This window comes from Olea europaea, chromosome 7 (assembly GCF_002742605.1).
Source record: "Olea europaea var. sylvestris chromosome 7, O_europaea_v1, whole genome shotgun sequence".
In the NCBI taxonomy this organism is placed as follows: Eukaryota; Viridiplantae; Streptophyta; class Magnoliopsida; order Lamiales; family Oleaceae; genus Olea; species Olea europaea.
This window is the reverse complement of record NC_036243.1, coordinates 26359725-26382566: the sequence shown is the minus strand read 5'-3', so window position 1 is coordinate 26382566 and position 22842 is coordinate 26359725.

The window sequence follows — 22842 nt, the reverse complement described above, 5'->3', positions numbered from 1 at the left end:
CAATTAAAACAGACATCTGTTTAACTTTTACTCAATAATGGCCGATTGAATATTAGGGAAAAGATTAACAAAAAAAAAAAAAAGAAAAGAAAAGAAAGAAAGATAGAAAAATCAACTCATTTTTTACTTACAAATTACCTTCCATGAATTTTGCTCCAGAAAACTTAAATTTTCGTTAACTAAAATTAATCATCTATAAAGTTAGCAACATAAATCAATAACAACTTATTATGATAATTCTAATAGAGACCTATGAGAGGACTAAATGGAAAGACGAAAAGAGCGAGGTGAATCTCCCGACAATTGCTAATGAATTTCGCTCCAACACTTTCAGTGTATTCACAATCTTCTTCCTACCATCATACGACTTCATTTCCATTGATTCGGTATTAATGTCAAATAACAATTACCAATTAATCAACCATTCAAGAAGGAGAAGAGGACGAAGAAAAGAGAAGTTGGGCTATATAAGACCTCGATAATTAAATTGGGTCGCGACTACTATGGTCATTATTGTGAAGTATCATCACTTGTCAGCATCGCGGGTAGGTGGAGAAGGCACTGTGAATCAGAGCAGGATGTAGTCGTCTCTTTCGCCTCTTTTCTACTATTGCCAAGAGATATAATTAGGGTTAGTATGAAAGTCTTTCAGTCAGTACCACGCTATGAATGAATAGTAGATGAATAGTCTTTCAGTGCGTACCCAGTAGCGGCTGATGGTCCCCTTCATAAAAAAAAAAAAAAAAATTAGGGTTAGTATAAAAGTCTTTCAGTCAGTACCACGCTATGAATGAATAGTAGATGAATAGTCTTTCAGTGCGCACCCATTTCGATTGATTGTTCCAGTCATAAAAAAAAATTAAAAATAAATAGTAGATGAACATTTCTAGTGTGAAAATACAAAAGAGATATTCAATAAATAGTGAAAAACCAGTTAGTGAATAGTAGATGAACTCTACAAGTGTGAAAAGGAAGGTTACAAAAATGAATAGTGAACCTAAATGTCTCTTATAGGGGGAAAAAATAATAATAATAGGATAGGATATCTAAGTTATTTTTCAAAGTCCAATCTTTTAACAATTGAAAGTTAGAGAGCATACGACGCTTCACCTTCATATATCATAATTAGTGACCGTCTCAAATCAAAATTGTAATACAACCCTTCCTTCCTTCAAAATGTCAGATTGAAATATTTTTCAAAGTCAAATCTTTCAACAATTGAAAGTTAGATTCACCTTCATATATAATAATTCATGACTGTCTCTAACCAAAATTGATTCATAATCTTTCCTTCCTTCCAAATGAAGAAGAACAAATTTAAAGTTAACTTTTGAAATATTTTTTAAAATACATTTTTTAACATAATTCAAGACTATCTCTAATCAAAATCGACAAACAACCTTTCTTTAGTGCCAGAAGAACAAATTTAAAGTTAACTCTTGAAATATTTTCTAAAATCCAGTCTTTTAACAACTAGAGTTAGAACATACGCTACTCGACCTTCATAAATCATGAATGCCACTAATCAAATTGACGCACAACCTTTCCTTCCTTCCAAATGCCAGAAGAGCAAATGTAAAGTTGACTCTTAAAATATTTTTTAAAATCCAATATTTCAACAATTCTAAGTTAATACGTTGCTCCACCGTCATGTATCATAATCACGACTGTCTTGAATCAAAACCGACGCACGACCTTTCCTTATTTCAAAATGCTAGAAGAGTAACCAAATGTTCGACCCAAATGTGTATAAGCTGTGATCACATAAAGATTTACGCATATGACGAATTAGAGGGGGAAGACAGTCACTCCTTAGGATTAGTCGGACGAAATTTGAACACCCTAGTTATCAAAAAAATGCTAGTGAGTAAATTTAAAGTCATCTCCTAAAAGTTTTAATTTACTATTATTGTAACATTGAATTTTTTTTTTTTAAAACTTATTTATAATCATTACAAACGATTTTATTTTTGCCTTATATCTAGAATGCCCTATATAAAGTTTGACTTAAGACCCCAAAATTTTAAGGTTGCCCCTATTTTTACTTGTAATTCCATTGATTTGAGTGGGTTGCATTGTACATTTCTACTCTTTAAGTTTGTAATTTCTACTCTTTGGCTCAAATAAATAAAAATATAGAAGTTAATACTTATTTTCATTTTGGCCCCTGAACATCTCAAAAGTATCAAAAGGGGCTCAAATCAAAACCGTTAGAATCCTGCGGTACTTCTAATCACCAATCAGTCTTAACTCACTTTTTCCAAGTAAATCAGTATTTGTGCAAATTTTCCGAAGGAAAGGAGACCAGGACTGGTTTCACACATGGTTTATAGGTTGAGAACAATTTGTGCAATATTTTCTGAGTATTAGAATAAAATATTTTATTGATAAAAATTTACTTTTTGAAATAAGTAATTTTCTTATCTAAGAAGGTAAAAAATGATTTGTAGCTGGTTTAATGGTTGACCACGGTTCATCAAATAAAATTGTACAGATGTCAAATTCTTGTACTTATGAAAATATTTCCATAATCGATTCCAAAGAAGCTTTGTATTTCTATTCGTTTCCATATTATATATCCAAACTAAACTTGAGACATGGACACAATGAGAACTAGGGACGGAACTAGCATCGGTGAGCCAGTGTGGCCGCAAGCACTCAACTGGATCCGTCCTCGCTGCATGCTAGTTCGACAAGTTCCACATCCAAAGTGAGATAAGTATAATTTTGAAAAGTTTGAGGGACTAAAGTGAAATAAGTATAATTCAATTTTAAATTGGACCAAATAATTAAATATTGGTAGAGCGAGAATTAGTATATAAATATTGGGTTCATTTTGTAGTTTTTATTAAATGATGCACCATGGACTCGAGAAAAAGTTAATTCGGATAAGTTAGACCCGAGATATTGAAGTTTAAAATAGTTGCCATTAATTAGTAATTTGTTTAACTGTTTATTGATTTTAATTAGGTTGACAATCAGTGACGGATTTAAGATTGTTGATCAATTAGGGCGGTCGCTGATCATTGACCATTGACAATCGATAGTCAATGGCCATAATAACGATGTTGTTTATTAAAATTTAATTAAATAACGTTAAAAATTCTTTAATTTATACGTAAATGTACTAAAACCTCAAAATCATATACATATAAAATATAATTCAATAAACCAAAATGCCCAAGCAAAAATCTTACACAAACCTCAAAATATGTGATCCTTCGTTCGCACAAGGAAACTCCCAGGTGGGTTCCTTTTCCTTGATTCCTACGAATTTGGACGTGGAACTTGTCAAACTTGCATGCAAAGCTAGTAGCAGGCCAATAATTACACTTTTTCATTTTGGTAACCAATTTCCATTTTGATTGTGTGATGATAGATTACCCACTTCCAACTTTTAATCATGAAAGTCATTTGGACAGATTGGTAATGGTTTTTCGGTGTTCAAACAAATTACAAAATAATAAGCTTTCTATAAACAAATTATGGATTTGTATATTCTTTAAATTGATGGTTGTGAAAATTTAACCATGCACATATTATTGCTATCATTTTTCTTTATGATATATCTATAAATCTTAGTTTATTTAGTTTGAACTTCCCATCCAACTCTAATTGAATTATTCGTTTAAGAAGTTATTTTTAATATAAAACTTTAAATTTCAATATTTTATCATAGTCAACAAACTCAACTGGGCAATTTTAATTCGTCTACACAACACAAGCGGGCCTTTAACGACAAAAAAAAAAAGGGGATAAAATAAATTTTTTCGAGAAAAGGAAGATGCTACCCTTTGCCCTCCATCCTTCGCTCCGGAACTGTCATGGGTGACGAGAGCTGCATGATCGTCATCCCCGGAGCCTTCGAGCCCGCTGTCACCAATTGGATGACAGGTAGGGCTTCTACGTGCATCCCGTGGGTGGCGTCATTTATCATGAATTTCGGGATCTATTGTTTCATGGCCATGCCATTTGGCCAACCTAATTTTTGGTCTTTCAAGGCTATCCGCTTAGCCACGTGGACTATGTCGTCCGTAGGGAGAGAGGTCTAGCAGTCAAGGGTCTTAGCCAATTTTTGCCTTTTCAAGGCTCTCCACCTAGCCGCGTTTTTAGCATAAAAAATCTTCTTCTTCTTTTTATACAAAAACAATATGCTTTTCTTCTTCTTTTTATTATTTTTTTATTCTAGTAAAGCAGGAATAAACATAATTATTTATTTAAAAATGGAATATTTGTGCAGTAAATCTATTGATCAAAAAATTGCATTATCTTGAATATATTTTTGCAAAGAGGAGAACATCAATCTAAGGTAGGAGATATTTTCCGATTATTCTAGTTTAAAAAGTTAATGTATTGAAGATAAAACATGTATATATATATATATATATATATATATATATATATATGAAAAATCCTACTATAAAATTCCTAGCCTAAACTGAAAATTAACCAAATAATTATAATGAATAAAATCTCTCACTCAAATCTATAACTATTGATAGGAAATAAATCAAGTACAATAAGAATATGAGATTAAAAATCTCACCATTCGTTAATTTTGTGCTGTCAAATAAGGGTATATTTTTTAACATGTTTCTTGCTAATTTACTCCATGTGTGCCATGTCCAATAACTGGCATCCACAAAATTTACCTCTTTCATGAAAGAAACTTGTGTTCATTTAAATGCAAAATTCTAGTACTTGTTAAAATATTCCCACAATGGAGTCCAAAAAAAGCCTTTTGTATCTGTTCATTTCCGAATAATGCTTCAAAACTAACATTGAGACATTGATAAATTAGAAGATACTCCTTCACTTTAAATTTGCCACCTCTTAATGTTTTAGAGTTGGGTTCCTATGAAGCATTTAACATAGGTATGAGAACATGATGTTAACAATTTTTGGGCTACCTCACTAAATCTTGGGTTGTGGGCCGCATTTTGGTTGAGGCAATTTTACATACAATCGGGTTGTTGATTTTTCAGATAAAAATGTTATTTGTAAAACATGATTTATGCCTCTTTTAAGAGATGTGAATCTATCATCCATGTGGCTTCATTCCAACCTTTCGATTGTGACTATTGGAGTGAACATATATATACTTGACATTGGCACTATTCACATTCTGGATCTTTCTTTCATCTCTTCTCGTTTTCTGAGTGAAAATTAGTATTTTGATCTCTGTAAATTTCTAATCGATCTTTATGGTTGAAATAGTTGTTCTTATTGGAAATATCTGATTGTTTAGTACAATCAATAGAGATTGAAATTGTGAGATTTTTCTAGTTGAAAAGAGGCGAGAGAAACTCGGAGAAATCTATAATTTCTTCGTACATTTTGTACTGATTCTTGTTTGATATTAGTGGATCTTGAGCTAAATCCCTTAGTGGATGCTCAACTGGTGACTAAGTCTCACGATTGAACATCCGGGTCCTTCCAAAGGCAAAAACATTTCTGGTGTTCATCATTTTAATTTTCTACAATATTTGTTAATTTTTCATAAATCGATCCTCAGATCTGAAGGTTTTAAAATAAAAGTGGTATTAGAGCACATGTTTCTGAAACCGTTTTTGATTTCTGAAATTTTTTCTTCAAGAAACCTTATTTATTATTAAATGTTTTCTTGAAAAAAATTTCAGATCTACGTGTTCTTGGTTTAAAGTGTAAAAAATTTGATGTTTAGAATCTTGGATATTTTGAGTTAAACTCTCAATTCAACAGTCGGTTGGATCTATTACTAGTTCTAAATTTTTTCTTTGGATCGATCAATCTTACTGAAGATTTGTTCTTCGTCATTGAGTTTTTTGGAAAAATTCTGAGTTGACTCACAATAGAGTCTGCCTAAGTGGTCTGACTCGTACTGTGTTTGGCGAGTCGAGTTAACTCGTTTCGATTCCGACTGAGTTCCCACCAAGTTTTAGTAACTCATTGATCTCTTACTCTTGCATTGAAAGTTTTGCTTCTACTCTGGTATTCTGGTCACATCCTTCATATTGAAATTTTTACAATTTCAAATTCTGGTATATTTTTGAACCTTCTCTTCAATTTGTTAGTATTTCTTGTTAATCTTGGAATCAGTTATTAAGGTAAGTGATCCTCCTCTGCTTTCCTTTGTCCAAGATCTCTGTGAAGATCTGGGAATCTGAGGGAGCAATGGACTCAAAGGATCACCATTCCTTAGACCCTTTTTTTCAATATTAACATATGGTTTCCTGAATTGCATGTTAGATAAGAATAACTGTATTCTTTTATTCTGTTCAGAAATCTGCCTGTCTCTTACTTACACTATTTGTCTGAATCATTTATACACTGTGTGTTGTATAATTGCATGTTTGCATCAATACCTATGACCATGTCAAGTACATATAAGCTTGAAATAGAGACATGGAATGGTACTGGGGATTTTAATCTTTGGCGCCAGAAAATGAGGCCCTTGCTAATGCAGCAAAGATGTGTTGCAGCCCTTAATAAGTCATGGGCTACTAAAATTAGTGCCTATAGGAGGAAAGAATTAGATGATACTACATGGAGTACTGTTTTTCTTCATCTATCTGATAGTGTGATTAGGAAAGTAGGAGAAACCATGTCTGCTGAGGTCTTGTGGACAAAATTAGAATCACTCTACTGGACTAAATCCATGCCTAATAAGTGTTATCTCTTAAGGCAATTTTACAATTTCTGATTTGATCCCTCATCTGGCTTAGAAGAAAATCTTGATAAATTCACTAAAATGATTCGGGACTTAGATAATTGTGATGAGAAAATTTCTAATGACCAACAAGTTGTTGCTCTATTAAATTCTCTAAGTGAAAAATATAGAGACATTAGAAATGCCTTAGAATATGGGGGGTAAGAACTCACAGTGGATATAGTAACATCAGCCTTAAGAAATAAGGAGCTTGAATTAAAAGTTGAGTCAAAAGACTCTAAATTTGGTAAAGGGCTACATATAAAAGAAATGCTGAATCACAACAAGAAATAGAACTAATACTACCCTAATCCTCATAAGAAAGGAAAATTCCCAAACTATAAGGTCAAAGATAAGAACAAGAATCCTGTGAAATCAAAGAACCAGATCAGAAAATGCTACTATTTTGGCAAAACATGACACTTAATAAAAGACTGTTTTAAGAAAATCTCAAACATGAAAGATAGAAACAACTTTGATGATTCTGCAGCTGGTGCCTACAAGAACGAATCTGATATCCATGGGGTGGTTCTTGTTAATACCATCGAAAGAGATTCAAGAGAGTGAGTCCTTGACTCTGGATGCACCTTTCACATGTGTCCTTTAAAGGAATGGTTTTTTGAATTTGTTGACGTCAATGGATGGCAAATTCAAATGGGGAATGACGTGAGTTGTCAAATAGAAGGAATTGGTAAAGTTAAGTTGTTGTTAGATAACAAATATACTCTTGGATTAGAAAATACAAGATATGTCCCTGAACTCAAAAGGAACCTTATTTTTTTGGGAGAATTAGATGAGAAATACAATATCTCTATTCACAAAGGTCTTATAACCTTAACATTAGGGAACAAAAGAGTGATCTTCACTCCAAAAATAAATGGGATCTATACTGTACATGCTAAGCCTGTTTTAAGTCGGTGTACCAGCCTCAAACTATAAGTTTGACAAATCTTTACTTTGGCATAAAAGATTGGGACACATTTCAGAACAGAGATTAATCATTTTAAATAAACTTAGATGTTTTGGAAAGGATAACATTAAAAAGTTTGACTTTTGTGAAAACTGTGTAATTGGAAAACATAAAAGGCTATCTTTTAAAATTGGAACCCATAAATCCACTTTCACATTGGACTACTTACATGCTGACCTGTGGGGTCCAACATCCGTAAGCACCCTAAGTGGATTTAGGTTCTATTTGCTTATAATAGATTATTTTTCAAGGAAAATATGGACATTTTTTTTAAAACAAAAGTCTGAAACTTTTCAAATGTACAAACAGTGGAAGTCTATGATTGGAAATCAAACTAACAAGAAAATCAAAGTACTAAGAACTGACAATGGTCTTGAATTCTGTAATTTTGAATTTAACTCATTTTGTAAAGAGTGTGAAATTCTAAAACATAGAACTATAACATACACCCCTCAGCAAAATGGTGTTGCTGAGAGAATGAATAGAACCCTATTGAAAAAGGTTAGGGGTATGTTGTATAGTTCTGGACTTCCAAAGTTTTTCTGGGGTGAAGCTCTAAACATAGCCACTTATTTAATAAATATAAGTCCATGTAGTGCTAGTGATTTTCAAGTCCCTGAAATGTTATGGTTTGGAAAAACACCTGATTATAGCAAACTCAAAATTTTTGACTGTGCTACATATTCCCATCAAAGTAAAGGCAAACTTGAGCCTAGATCCCAAAAATATATTTTCTTTGGCTATGGAGAGGAAACGAAAGGCTATCGACTTGGGTTAAAGACCAAAAAGGTTTTAAAGTAATAATAAGTAGAGATGTCATCTTTAATGAGAATGACATACATTGTATTAAATCTGAAGATCCTAAAATTTTTGAATCTACACCAGTAAATGATACTATCGTGGAAGTTCAACCTGAAAATGCTATAAACAAAGATGATTCTTTTGAGGTGGAGCATTCTCAATCTGAAATTAATAATGAGCAAGATGATTCTGAAAATGAATCTAAATTTTCAAATAATACTCTTGCTGATTATCAGCTAACTAGAGATAGGGAAAGAAAAACTATCATTCCCTCCACCAAATTCAATAATGAAGAATTTCTCACTCTGTTTTCTGCTCTTGACTCCTTAAATTCTGAACCTACATCTTTTGATGAAGCCATTAATTCCCTTGATTCTAAGCTTTGGAAGGAAACTATGAATGAGGAAATAGATTCTCTTATTAAAAATAAAACTTGAATTTCGGTTAATAGACCTAAAAATCAAAAGATTGTAGAATCTAAATGGATTTTTAAAATTAAAGAAAGAGATTCAAACTCAAAAAATAAGATATATAAAGCCAAATTAGTGGCCAAAGATTTCACTCAAAAAGAAGAAGTAGATTACAATGAAATATTTTCCCCAGTTGCCAAGTATACTACAATTAGAATTTTATTGGCTCTATGTGCTCATCTTAACTGGAAACTGGATCAACTTGATGTTAAAACAATATTTCTAAATGGTGATTTTGATGACATGTATCGGCCCAAAGGATTTGAAATTAAATCGAAATCTGATAAGTTTTGCTTGCTGAAAAAAATCCTTTTATGGGCTTAAGCAAGTACCCAGGCAATGGTACTTGAAATTTAATTCATTTGTGCAGACCTTAGGTTTTACAAAAATCAGTTATGATTCTTGTCTCTTCTATAAAGGTTCAGGTGGACCTGATAGCATTTATTTGTTACTATATGTTGATGATATGTTGCTTGCTTATCATGATAGAACTGAAATTGATTTCATTAAATTAAAGTTAAAACTTGAATTTGAAATGAAAGATTTAGGACAAGCTAAAATGATTCTTGGAATGGAAATAGTAGAGATAGAGATAATTACATATTAAGGCTGAAACAAGGATCTTATGTGAAGAAAATTCTTGAAAAATTTTCTATGCTTGATTGTAAGCCTGTTGCTCTTCCTATTACTAATCATTTTAAATTGTCTAGTGAAGAATCACCTAAAATAGATGATGAGTTAAAGAGAACGGAGAAAGTACCTTATGCTAACACTGTAGGCTCGATTATGTACCTCATGGTATGTACCAGACCTGACCTAACACATGGAATTATTATTTTAAGTAGGTTCACGGCTAACCCAGGTGAAACTCACTGGCATGCAACAAAATGGATGTTAAGATACTTAAAGGGATCGTTTGAATTAGGTTTAATATATAAAAGAAGCAATGTATATATAACATTAAAGGGTTACACAAACTCAGACTTTGCTAGTGACTTAGATAGGAGAAGATCATCATCTTGCTATAATTTTACTTTGTGTAATGGATGTATAAGTTGGAAGTCACAGCTACAAAAATTAATTGCTTTATCATCTACAGAAGCTAAATACATTGCAGCTTGAAATGCTGTTAAATAAATCATCTAGTTAAAAGGCTTATAAATGAAATTGGTTTTGCAAATAATTCAATTAACATTTACACAGATAATCAAAGTGCAATACACATTAGTAGGAATCTTTTATATTATGATAGAACCAAATATGTAGACATAAAATTTTATTTTGTGTGAAATATGGTTGAAAAAGGTCTAATCAGGTTGGTTAAAATTCCTATAGAGTTCAATCCATCTGATCTGGAAACTAAGGTACTGCCTCTAAACAAATTTAAAAATTGTTTGAAGATTCTAAACATCACATGAGAGTATAATATATTTAGAACTTCAAGTGTTTCTTAATGATAAGGTTTAACTGATTTAAATTTTTTGTTTTTACAAGAACTTAGAGCGAATGAAGCTAACTAATTTAGTAACAAGATCCATTAATAAATACCAAGATTCAACTTAGCAAGGTGGAGATTGTTAAGAATTTTTGGGCTGCCTCGCTAAATCTTGGGATGTTGGGCCGCATTTTGGTTGGGCCAATTTTACATACCATCGAGTTGCTGATTTTTCAGATAAAAATGTTTTTTTATAAAACACGATTTATGCCTCTTTTAAGGAATGTGAATCTACCGTCCACGTGACTTCATTCCAACCCTTCGATTGTGACTATTGGAGTGAACATATATATACTTGACCTTGGCACTATTCACATTCTGGATTCTTTTTTCAGTCTCTTCCCATTTTCTGAGTGAAAATTAGGGTTTTGATCTCTGTAAATTTGTAACCGATCTTTGTGGTTGAAATAGTTGTTCTTAGTTGAAATATCTGATTATTTAGTACATTCAATAGAGATTGAAATTGTGAGGTTTTTCTAGTTGAAAAGAGGCGAGAGAAACTCAAAGAAATCTATAATTTCTTCGTATATTTTGTACTGATTCTTGGTTGATATTAGTGGATCTTGAGCTAAATCCCTTAGTGGATGCTCAACGGGTAACTAGGTCTCACGACTGAACATCCAGGCCCTTCTAAGGGCAAAAAGATTTTTGGTGTTCTTCATTTTAAATTTTTTCATTATTCGCTATTTTTTCACAAATCGATCCTTAGATCTGAAGGTTTTAAAATAACAGGGAGATGAGAGAGAGGGTAAATCTGTAACTGGTGTTTGTTATTTTGTCCAGCCATTGTTGTTAATTAATGCTAAATATCGAAATAAAAAAAATTAAAAACAGAGCTAGAAAGCAAGATATTAGCAAAAAAAATAAATGAAATTCTGAGTCAATAATTTCTAAAGTTTCTGACAGAGGAAAGAAAAAAAGAAAAAAGAAAAAAAAAAGACACTAAACTTTCTAACTCGCTTGCTCTCCTCTAAATTTTTTTTTTTTCTCATTTTACTTTCCCTTTCCCTCTCCCTCTCCCTCTCCCTTTCTCCTTTTTCTATTTCTTTCTCCTTCTATATTTACTTAGCTGCTGCTCACCAATATCGATAGAACAAACGACTCTGCAGCCCCCTCTTTCTCTTCATTTCTTTTCCCTCAAATTCACGTCCACCCAATCAGATGATAACTTTTTAAACCTAAAATGTAAAGTTGAATAAGTGCACTAGTACTTGTACATGCTTGATACAAAAAGAATGAATAAGTTTCTTTTAATTTTTTAAACATCATTTTATCCCCTAAGTAAAGAGTGATTAACAAGTCCTGCCCTTGACCCATTAAGAAATACCATCTTACTTTTATGAGTTATGTTACACAAATAGGATTGCTGGCAGGATTTAAGAACAGGAGGAACACCTGTCAACATTTAAAAAAAGTGAAAAAAGAAGAAGGAAGAAGAAGAAGAAAAAAAGAAACCTGTCACCAACCCCGTATCTAAACCTTGTCCAAGCAGCATAACTCTACTTTTATAAAGAAATGGTGATCACCAGAAGCACAGCTTTGTTGGACAAGTAGGACTGCATAATATATTCACTTGCAGTATTTTTGACCAGTACAATATTAATTACAATAATACACTTACGTATATCATAGAGGAAGAAAAACTGAAAACCTCCAGCTTCAATATTGTTTAACAGCAGCCACCTTAATTTTCTATTGTAAATTGTTGATTATGAACCTTGGAAGTATATCAGTTTGTTCCACAGGAAATAACCACCTCCTTAGAGTGTTGAAGAAGCGGCGGATATGTCTCATGAAAGTGTGTTCGTCTCTTCGGCATAGCAATTCACCAGCTGATATCAATACACAAAGCACATATAGAACAGGCCCAATGGAGTCAGGGAAGAAGATCGATAACAGTGATGCCACTGCCGTATTGCCAAAGAACACCATACTATGGAAAGGGTAAGTTGAACTTGAGGGGGGGTTAGCGTGCATATCTAACCTCAAATTTGCGCCATATGCCAAAATAACATACACCAACGAGCTAAAAATTGCCATATGCATCGTTTTGGAGTGAGTTATAAAAGGACTTTTGTCCATTCCCTGATACTTCACCTGCAAGAATACAAGCAACGTAGTAACAATGAACTCAACGCTTTTACCATTGGAAGTCATTGCAAACCCTAGATGAAGGATATACAAAATCTGGAATATAAAATAGACATTGGCAGCACAAAATTGTTCCCAAGTCATGAAGTTGAGAGAAGGATTATCAGGTAGACGGGTAAACGGATGAGTATGAATATTTGTTTGTGAGAGTGAGAAAGGAAGAGAAAAATGGAGGGTTTTGTTTATGGCAGGTGGTGTTTAAGTGCACCTTTGGATTTCACCTATTGTGAGGGATACAATGATCAAAAATTCTGACGCAGCTTTCTTTCTTCCAGCTTCACCCCATGATACCCATGGAACGTCAAACCCCTCAATACAAGCGGAGGGAAGGGCATAAATGTAGATGGCTTTATCAAGTGGGTAGTAGAAGCTTCCCAGAAGCTTCTTGGAAGTCTTAAACTAACAATATATTGTAGTTTGATTTCTACAATCTATTTATATCAACAAATCTGGTCAACGAAGACGTTAAAATAGAGGACAAAATAATCAAAATACTTGCTAAAATTACAGTTCAATTGTGAAGTCCATTTTGAATCTTCCTGTCACGTGAAATTCAGAAATTCAGATATGATTTTTAAATTTGAAGTAATTTAGAGATCTTCACTTTTAAATTTTAGGGACCTATAAAATAAACATGCCGTGTAAAAATTGGAATGCAACAGACTTATTTTCTCCATATCTTAATGGGAAATAAGTAAAATATAGGAAAAGAAGAGTTTGAGCAAGATACGTAAACTTACAAAGCAAATAATAAGTGATTTTCCTCTACAAGAATTTTAGCCCCTGTTTGTAGTTGTTAAAAATCAGTTATTAGTAAATTTTGATAAAATCTGATGAAATTTATTGCTGAAAAGTTGTAGATCTTATGAAATATAGTTAAGATTATTTGTTTGTAGTTACTTCATTTGTTTGAATGTTTTGTTTGTATTAACAACTGAGCTATACTGTTAGAAAAAATTGATCGAAGTGCTGACCAATTCGCACAATAGGAGGTGGGGCCACTTTTTTCCCAATTGTTTATTCATACGGGTCCGACACTCGTGAGAGGCGGTCAAAGCCCCTATCAACCCTTTTTCCAATAGGGAGGCTTTTTTCCAGTACCAAATAGTGCGTGGTCTAGTCAGCACTTATGTCAGTGGAGGAGAACAATCTTCCAACTATACAACAGACACCTAAGAATGAAAACGCACCAATCCACCTTTGTATCTTTATCACGTGCATTGCCACATTTGGAAAGCGTTTAATTATTTATTTATTCATTTATTTATTTTGTCTGTATGAACGGATTTGTATGAAAAATTGTTTGAAAAGGATACTTATAGACTTAAGAGGAGGGGGAGCACGTGAACCTAGGAATATAAAATTAAGCACCGTAGCCCTAGACTAGAGTGACAATAAAAGGTTTGTCTGGAAATAGATAAAGTAATATTAACCACCAATTTATCTATAACCATGCATTGAATCTCAGTCAAATATTTGTAATTACAATTGAAATTTTGCATGGTTCCCTTTGATTTAGGGTCCAGATCTTGATAGGATAAGAAAAATAGACCCTTTAAATGTGAAAACAACACAAGGTGTATTCCTTAATCGCTAATCAACTAAATCTATTAAATGTTTTTAATTCATAGTGATCAAAAATTCCAATCGTCTTTGTGTATCCACTCTTCAATATTCAAATATGTTTACCAATATATATATATATATATATGCGCCCTAGCTTGATCCGTCGGGATAAATTTATATATTTATTTATTTTATTTTATTTTGGTTAACAATAGATTAAATTTTTACCTGATATTTTTGGTAATTGATTTTATTTTCAAACATCCCCTATAGCTTATTTGGTGAGAGTCAACCTTAACATACTTCAAGTCTTAGGTTCGAATCCTTGTTAATGGATTTGTTATGTATTATTTTTATTCTATAATTTTTACCAAAATTCAATAAGGGAGGGTTTGAACCTGTGATCTCAAGCAAGGGTTGTGGTAAACGTAAACATTATGGTACCTCTTAAACTGTGTTACTAAATTTAACAAAATGATTTTTGGTAATTGATTTTATTTTCAAACATCCCCTATAGCTTATTTGGTGAGAGTCAACCTTAACATACTTCAAGTCTTAGGTTCGAATCCTTGTTAATGGATTTGTTATGTATTATTTTTATTCTATAATTTTTACCAAAATTCAATAAGGGAGGGTTTGAACCTGTGATCTCAAGCAAGGGTTGTGGTAAACGTAAACATTATGGTACCTCTTAAACTGTGTTACTAAATTTAACAAAATGATATTTATTAGGTTTTGATTGTTTTAATGCAAACAATTTTAAATATTTGAATTCACACCCTTCCTTTGAATTATACAAGATTTGGCAACAATGTTATTTGATGAGTTCTATTTATTCTTATAACAGAATTATATATATTCAGTTTGAACAAAATAATTGTTATATTTATATTTTAGGCCTTGTTCGATTCTCCCTTCTTTTAAAGCTACATTTTTCTTTCTTCTTTTTATCCACATGTTCTTCAATAAAATAATATTACAAGTTCAAAATTTTTCTTTATTTTTAGTCACACGTTATCTATTGAATCACCATTCCAAAATGTATTTTTTCGAGAAAAAAAAAGGGATATCAAAAGGACTTTTAATTTTTTATTGCGGCCAACGGTAGATGGTCAACGGCCACCCGTACTGACTCAAACTCCTAGATTCGCCCCTGTATGTATGTATGTATGTATGTATGTGTGTGTGTATATATTTTTCAAATTGTCTTCATGTATTCACTATTCACGTCTCAATCAAAGCTTTCTAACCAAATTTTCCGTTTGTCTTTGTGTATTAATCAATTTTCTCTTAACAAATATGCGTTTATTTTTTCAATCACTCACTTGTTAATCGAATATTCATATCAATTAAATGTTTTCACTTTAAGTATAAAAATACTCACAATAAGTCTAGAACGCAACAAAATCAACGCATGGACAATAGGTATTAAGAATAATATCTATGGCATGTGCAATCACGTGTGCTAAATTTTGTGAGTCAATGCATATTTTTCATATGAATTCGGATTAGGAATAAGAACGGGTAGTATTAAACATAGATTTAATATATTTTGGAAAAGAATATTGAATAAAAATGGATTATTGATTGTCTTGAAAGCATAAATTTACTAGAATACTGAATTAAGAATTGAATTAAATAGCAATAGGAGATTCATGATTCCAATACAAATATTCACATACTAGATAAATACTTTATGTGCTTTCTTAGTTTATAATTAGTATAGAAAATATACTCGTTTGAAGTCATATTATATCGAATTTGATAAAAGTTATTGAACTAGATATTAGACCTTATTTCTCATGGAAACGATAAACTCAAAACTTTCTGATTGCTATTATTTGTTAAAGATCCTGTATGCCTGCAGGTTTTGTCTGAACAAGCTGTTATTAACATTTTTTATTTGGGTTCGTGAGTTGTCATTCACTTATATATTTCATGGAATGTCAATCACAAATCTCTAAGCACTTTTTGAATTATGAATTATCTTTTGTACCTGGAAATTTCTTCCATACTCTATATTTTGTATGGTTAATTGTCCCTTATATTACAACTCAACTTCATATTAAGTTCGACTATAATCACCAACTTTTACCTTATATTATGGATAGTTATATCATCAGTTAAATATATAGTCCAATAGAATATATCGATTGATCAACTGGACATTTTTAACAAGGTTGCAGGACAAGGCAACCGAGGGGAAAAATACTGCATATGAAGTATGAATTAGTAGATTTCATTGCTACTAAGTGAAGTTACTTAAGAAAATGCATTGAAAGTCATCGGAATATAGTATAAAAATACATTGAATAACAATACTTTTTTTTTTAAATGGACAATTTATAGTTTTTTTGTAGGATTTTTCTCATGGTTATATTCTCATGGTAGTGTTGGAATAATTCCATATTGGGCTTCATATTCGATTATAAATTTTACGGGTTAAATGTATAGCTCATGATGGTATTTGTGTTTGGACCAAATTTATTAAGTGATCAATTAGGCCGTTTTACACCTTATGGGCTTTATTTGATATAATGTGGTAATTTCGAGTATGTGGATCGGAATTATGCTTAAACCCTAATTAGGATTTAAGTCGATAATGGGACGACTAAATAAATTCCTATGTAGAGGCTAGGTCTCCTCTCCTCTCCATATGATTTTATTAGTTTGTCCTATTGATAACTAATACTTTGTGAGCAGCAATAAAGGGAAGATCTGACTGCTATTACAACTATTATTTATATTAATAAGGACTTCCGTATGCATGAATTCGAACAATTAATTTATAATTATTGTGATTCTTGATTCTTAGCATAATTACAATTAAATTCAATAATTGATATTAGATTCTACATGCTAAGATCAGATTCCTTCATAATAATAATAATAATAATAAAAAGGTGGCATTCTTTTTTCAATTTCTGCCTTCAATTGTTAATGCATTATTCAAGTTACTGGTTGTCATCATGTTTAGTTATTTGATAGCCTAATAAAGCCAACAACACCACAACTTTTGCTTCTCTCTTGCCACAATCTGTGCGCCTCTCTCTCTCTCTCTCTCACACAAAAATAGCGCACATGGTGACCTTTTTATAATCTACATATGTATATGTATTTACCGCTCCCTATAGGTAAACATAAGCCCAAAGTCGAAGGAAGACGGCCATATTTTTTGTGTTTTTTTTATTTTTTTATTATTTTTTATTTTTGGTTTTGAGATGATTATGATATGTTGCAACCAAATCCCAGTTCTGTAATTTTTCTTATTGCTATAAAAATTGAAAATTAATATTTAATATGAGTGATGTTGAAATCGGACGATGGTTCTTTTTAAGGTTTTGAGAAAGAAATCGATCGACGGGTCAGATTTTTTTTCTTCTAATTTGACTGTGTGTATTATATATTGGGGATGGGAGCTTCCCATGTAATTTTTGAGATTAAATGCCCCTGTCTGCAATTAAGAGATTGGGCTTAAACTTGCAATTTTAAAAAGAGGGCCTACTTGTAATTTGAGATTTTGGAGGATCTAGTTTTAATTTTAAATTTAGGGTTAAGACGTGATTTTCAAAAGGAGGCTTTAAATTTGAACTTTTAAAATTTTGACCCTAGAATTTTAATTTTTGACCCAATTAAAATTTTATTTATAATTGACCCAATTAAAATATAATAATAATTTGATTGACGACTTTTATATTCTCATCAAGATGTTTGTGTATTTAAATATCGTTATTATTTGTACGCTTAAATTTTATTTTTCATATAAATATATTGGATTTTTGTTGTCAATTTCGTCTCTCAATGACATATGAATTTTTGCTTTTCATTGATTGATTATTGTGATTTGTTGCATAATTATTATTCTGTGATTGAATTTTTCATGGGCTTTTGAGACGATCCTAATTTTCTGACATTGAGAAATATTTTGAAATAAAAATGGGTGGTAGCTGTCAAAGTGGCACACTCATTGTTATTTATTCGGATTCTCTCTCTCTCTCTCTCTCTCTCTCTCTCTCTCTCTATATATATATTGCCAACAATTTTGATTTATTACATATAATATCTTATCCAAAGTTGTTAGTATATGTGATGTTTTTGGAAAATGGCATAAGGCGGTTAACGAGTTTACCTTGGTTTAGGAATCTCCTTCTACCCAAAGGTATTGGTGTTTCGAAAACCAAAGTAATTTTGTTAACTAGTTACATGATGTGTTTAAAAATACCTTATAGCATGTTATATTGCCTGCCCAAATGTGACTTTATAATGATGCATCTAAGTTGTTGCCGTAATAAGATTCATATGCTTTTGATTTAATTACGGATTATCTAATTAGTAGCCCATGTTAATTAGATAGATATTTTATCATCCATTTGACTGCATTCATTATGTTTGGATGATACTGATTATGATATTTTATGTTTTCACAGTTTATAATGCCTCATTTCTTTCGAGTCAATTGTCCGCCATTGAAACCTTGAATATAAATAATTATGTGAGATGGAAACGAGATGTAGAGATAGCACTTGGTCTCTTAGGCTTGGATTTTGCAATGGAGAAAAAGCTTGACAAACCCACAGATAAGAGCAATGTTGAATATGTAGCCGAGTATAAAAAGTGGGAAAGAGCCAATAAACTCTGTTTGAAAATTACTAATCGCTCTATATTTGATTCTATTATGGGTGCTATCCCAGACAATAAAAATGCTAAAGGTTTTATGGATGCCATAGGAGAGAAATTTATTGAATCTGAAAAAGTCAAAACTGGAGATCTGATGGATAAAGATGAATATGAGATGTGATCGTACAAGTGGTATCAGAAAGCACGTTATAAAGATGATAAATATATCATCTGAACTAAAAACTTTTAAAATTTCCTTGGCCTTAGTTTGTTTTGAGTCTTCTTTTATAGATGTGCCTTTGAATTCTTGCTGGTTAGACTCTGGAGCTAGTATTCATATTGTGAATTCCTTGCTATGGTTCACCAGCAATTGAAGGCTAAGTGAGCTTGAACGTTGGAAATGGAGTTCGAGTGAAGGTTGAGTTTACAAGTGTAGTGAAGTTGACAGAGTCTGGTTTTTCTCTTGTTTTGAAAAATAAAGTTTTTGGACCGCAAATGAAACAGAATTTAGTTTCTATATTGAAACTAGATGCTTATGGTTTTTATTTTAATTTTAGTAATGGAATGGTTGAGTTATTGTTTATTCTCGTTTGATTGGGAATAGCCTATTATGTGATGGTTTATTTAAATTGTCTTCGACTCCCTTTGGTGAAGTCCTGTGTGCTACCAATGTGTCAAAGAAAAATGCTTTAATCCGTGAATTGACCTCTATGTTGGGACATAAACGGTTGGGTCACATTTCAATGGATAAAATGGAAAGATTGGTAAGAGCTGAGAATACGTCCCCCTCTAGACTTATCTAACTTTGACATTCGTGAGGATTGTATAAGAGGGAAATCAACTAAGTCTACAAGAAAGGTTCAACTTGGAGTATTGGTATTTTGAACTTAATAAATACTGATATTAGTGGACATTTACCTTTCACTATATGTGGGAACAAATACTCCATAACCTTTGTTGATGATTTCTCACGATATGGATATGTTTATTTGATTAATGATAAATCTCGTGCACTTGAAAAATTCAAGATTTTCAAACCGAAAGTAGAGAAACACTGCAAAAAAAAAAATAGTATCAAAGTTGTAAGATTTGCTCATGGTAGTAAGTATTATAGCAAGTATGACGAGACTGGCCAAAACAAGTTTTTACAAGAGTGTGGAATGGTGCCCAATACACCATGCCAAGGACACACGAACAGAATGGTTTTTTGAAAGACATAATCGAACTCTAAAAGATATGGTTAGAAGTATGATGAGTAGAGCAAATTTGCTTGAATATTTGTGGGGTGAAGCCTTGAAAACTGCAATGTATATTTTGAACAGACTTCCAAGTAAAGTTGTTGTAAAGACACCTTTTGAATTATGGACAGTATGCAAGCCAAGTTTGGCCCATATTAAAGTTTGGGGATGTTCAACTGAGGTTAGGATTTATAATCCATTTGAAAAGAAATTAGACCCTAAATCAACTCCTGACTACTTTATTGTGTATCCAGAGAAATCGAAAGAATATAAGTGTTACTGTCCAAATCGTGGTACTAAAATTGTGGAGTTCATTACTGCTAAGTCTCTGGAAAATGATTTTGGAGATAGTGGGAGTTTCAAATTGAGAGAAATTTTTGTTGAACGAAATCAAGTTGTTGTTCCAGTTATTGTTACACAGGAAGGAGTTAGTTCTCAACCAGTTAAAGTTGTTAACGAAGATCCGAGGAACCAAGAGGAACTTTTAATCCCTCAAACAATGATTGAATCAGTTTCTGAACCACAAGTTAGGAGATCACAAAGGGAAAGGAAATTCGCATTGCCCAATGATTACATTACATATTTATTGGAGCGATTTTAATATTGAGCATATTGTTGATCCTGTAACTTATAATCAAGCATTGACAAGTTCTGAGATAGATAAATGGATGGTTAGCATGGAAGATGAAATGAATTCTATAGAAAAGAATAAAGTTTGGGATCTTGTTGAACTTGCTTCACATGCTAAAGCTATAGATAACAAGTGGATTTTTAAAAGTAAATTAGATTCAAAAAGAAATGTTGAATGAAAGAAAGAAAGATTGGTTGCAAAAAGGTTTCACTCAACGAGAGGGCACTGATTATGTTGAAACCTTCTCCTTTGTTTTGTTGAATTTTTTTTTTCGAATTATCATGGCTCTTGTGGCATACTATAATTTAGAGCTTCATCAAATGAATGTTAAGACAGTATTTTTGAATGAAGATCTTTCTGAAATGGTTTATATGAAACAACCTGAAGGCTTTGTTGTGAAAGGAAAAGAAAACTTGGTATGTAAGTTAACCAAATCTTTATATGGTCTCAAACAAGCATCTCGACAGTGGTATTTAAAGTTTGACAAGGTTTGTGTCCTCTCTTGGTTTTTTTTGAAAATACAGTTGATCAATACATTTATCTCAAAACCAGGGAAAGAAATTTTATTTTTCATGTCTTGTATATTGATGACATTTTGCTTGCTAGCAGTAAATTAGAGTTGCTTCATGAGACAAAGAAAATGTTGCCTGCTAAGTTTGAGATGAAGATGTTGGAAAAACTTCCTATGTGCTTGGCATTGAAATAAATCATGATAGAAATTGTGACTTGCTGGGACTTTCTCAGAAAGCTTATATACGACGTATTCTAGAAATGTTCAATATATAGAATTGTGCACCTGGTGATATATCCATCATAAAAGAAGATAAGTTTAACAAAACTCAATGTCTAAAAAATGAACTAGAAATGGAATCTATGAGGATGATTCCTAGTGCCGTGGGGAGCTTGATGTATGCTCAAGTTTGTACCAGATCGGATATCACCTACACAGTATGTGTCCTCAGCAGATTTCAGTCAAATTCAGGACAAGAACATTAGAAAGCAGCTAAGAAAGTTATGAGATACTTGAAGAAAATTGAAGGTTATATGCTTATATTCCAGCGTTCAAATCATCTTGAGGTGGTAGGATATTCATATTCTAATTTTGCTAGATGTTAAGATGATTTTAAATCAACCTCAGGTTACATTTCATGTTAGCTGGTGGTGCTATCTCTTGGAAAAGTCCTAAACAGACTCTAGTGATATCTTCTATTATGCAAGTTGAATTTGTAGTATGTTATGGGGCTATAGTCCAAGCCGTTTGATTAAGAAATTTCATCTCTTGTTTAAAAGTTGTTGATTCCATCTCATGACCGATTATCATCTATTGTGATAACAGTGCAACAGTGTTCTTTTCAAAAAATAATAAAAGTTTTGGTGAGTCAAAGTATATTGACATAAAATATTTGGTAGTTAGAGACAGAGTCAATAAAGGACAGACAAAAATAGAGCATATAAATACAGAGACAATGATTGCAGATCCCATGACCAAGGGACTCGCTCCAAAAGTCTTTAAAACACATGTAGCTAATATGGGCATTGTGGAAACATTTGATGCTTTTTGTTAGTGAGAGTTATTTATGAACTACATTTTGGGTTTGATCCCTTTATGAGGTATATAGGTAACTCATATGTTTTTCGGGTACAGTCCCTTCTGATAAAATATATTTTTTCTATCCATGAACTATTTTGAACATGCATTTGACTTATGTCTTTTTATGATATTATTGTGATCTCGAGATATGACAGATAAAGACATAAAATGAGTCTCTTCTAGAGACATGTGGCTTCATTTTGATCTACATCATTATGAGGACCGATATGAACTAGCACAGTTTTTTATCACATTTGATGCTAAGTTCGTACCACATTGGTTGGAGGATGGGGATTCATGTCGATAAGGATGTTGGCATTTGTAGCTGTGGAATGGTCTTACATCGCTTAATTGGTGTAATGACTTTCATGTTCGATGTTAATATTCTTGTTGAACCGGATAATGTTACGTAAAGTGTCATCATTGGAGCTATACTTTTGTGACCACCTATGTAGTCTAGCCGGGTGTTAAAACTTTGTTATAGCAATCAAATATTTGCCCAAGTGGGATAATGTTGAAATAATTCCATATGTAGGCTTCACATTCAATTGCAAATTCTACGGATTAGATGTATGGCTCATGATGATATTTGTGTTTGGGGCAAATTTATTAAGTGATCAATTG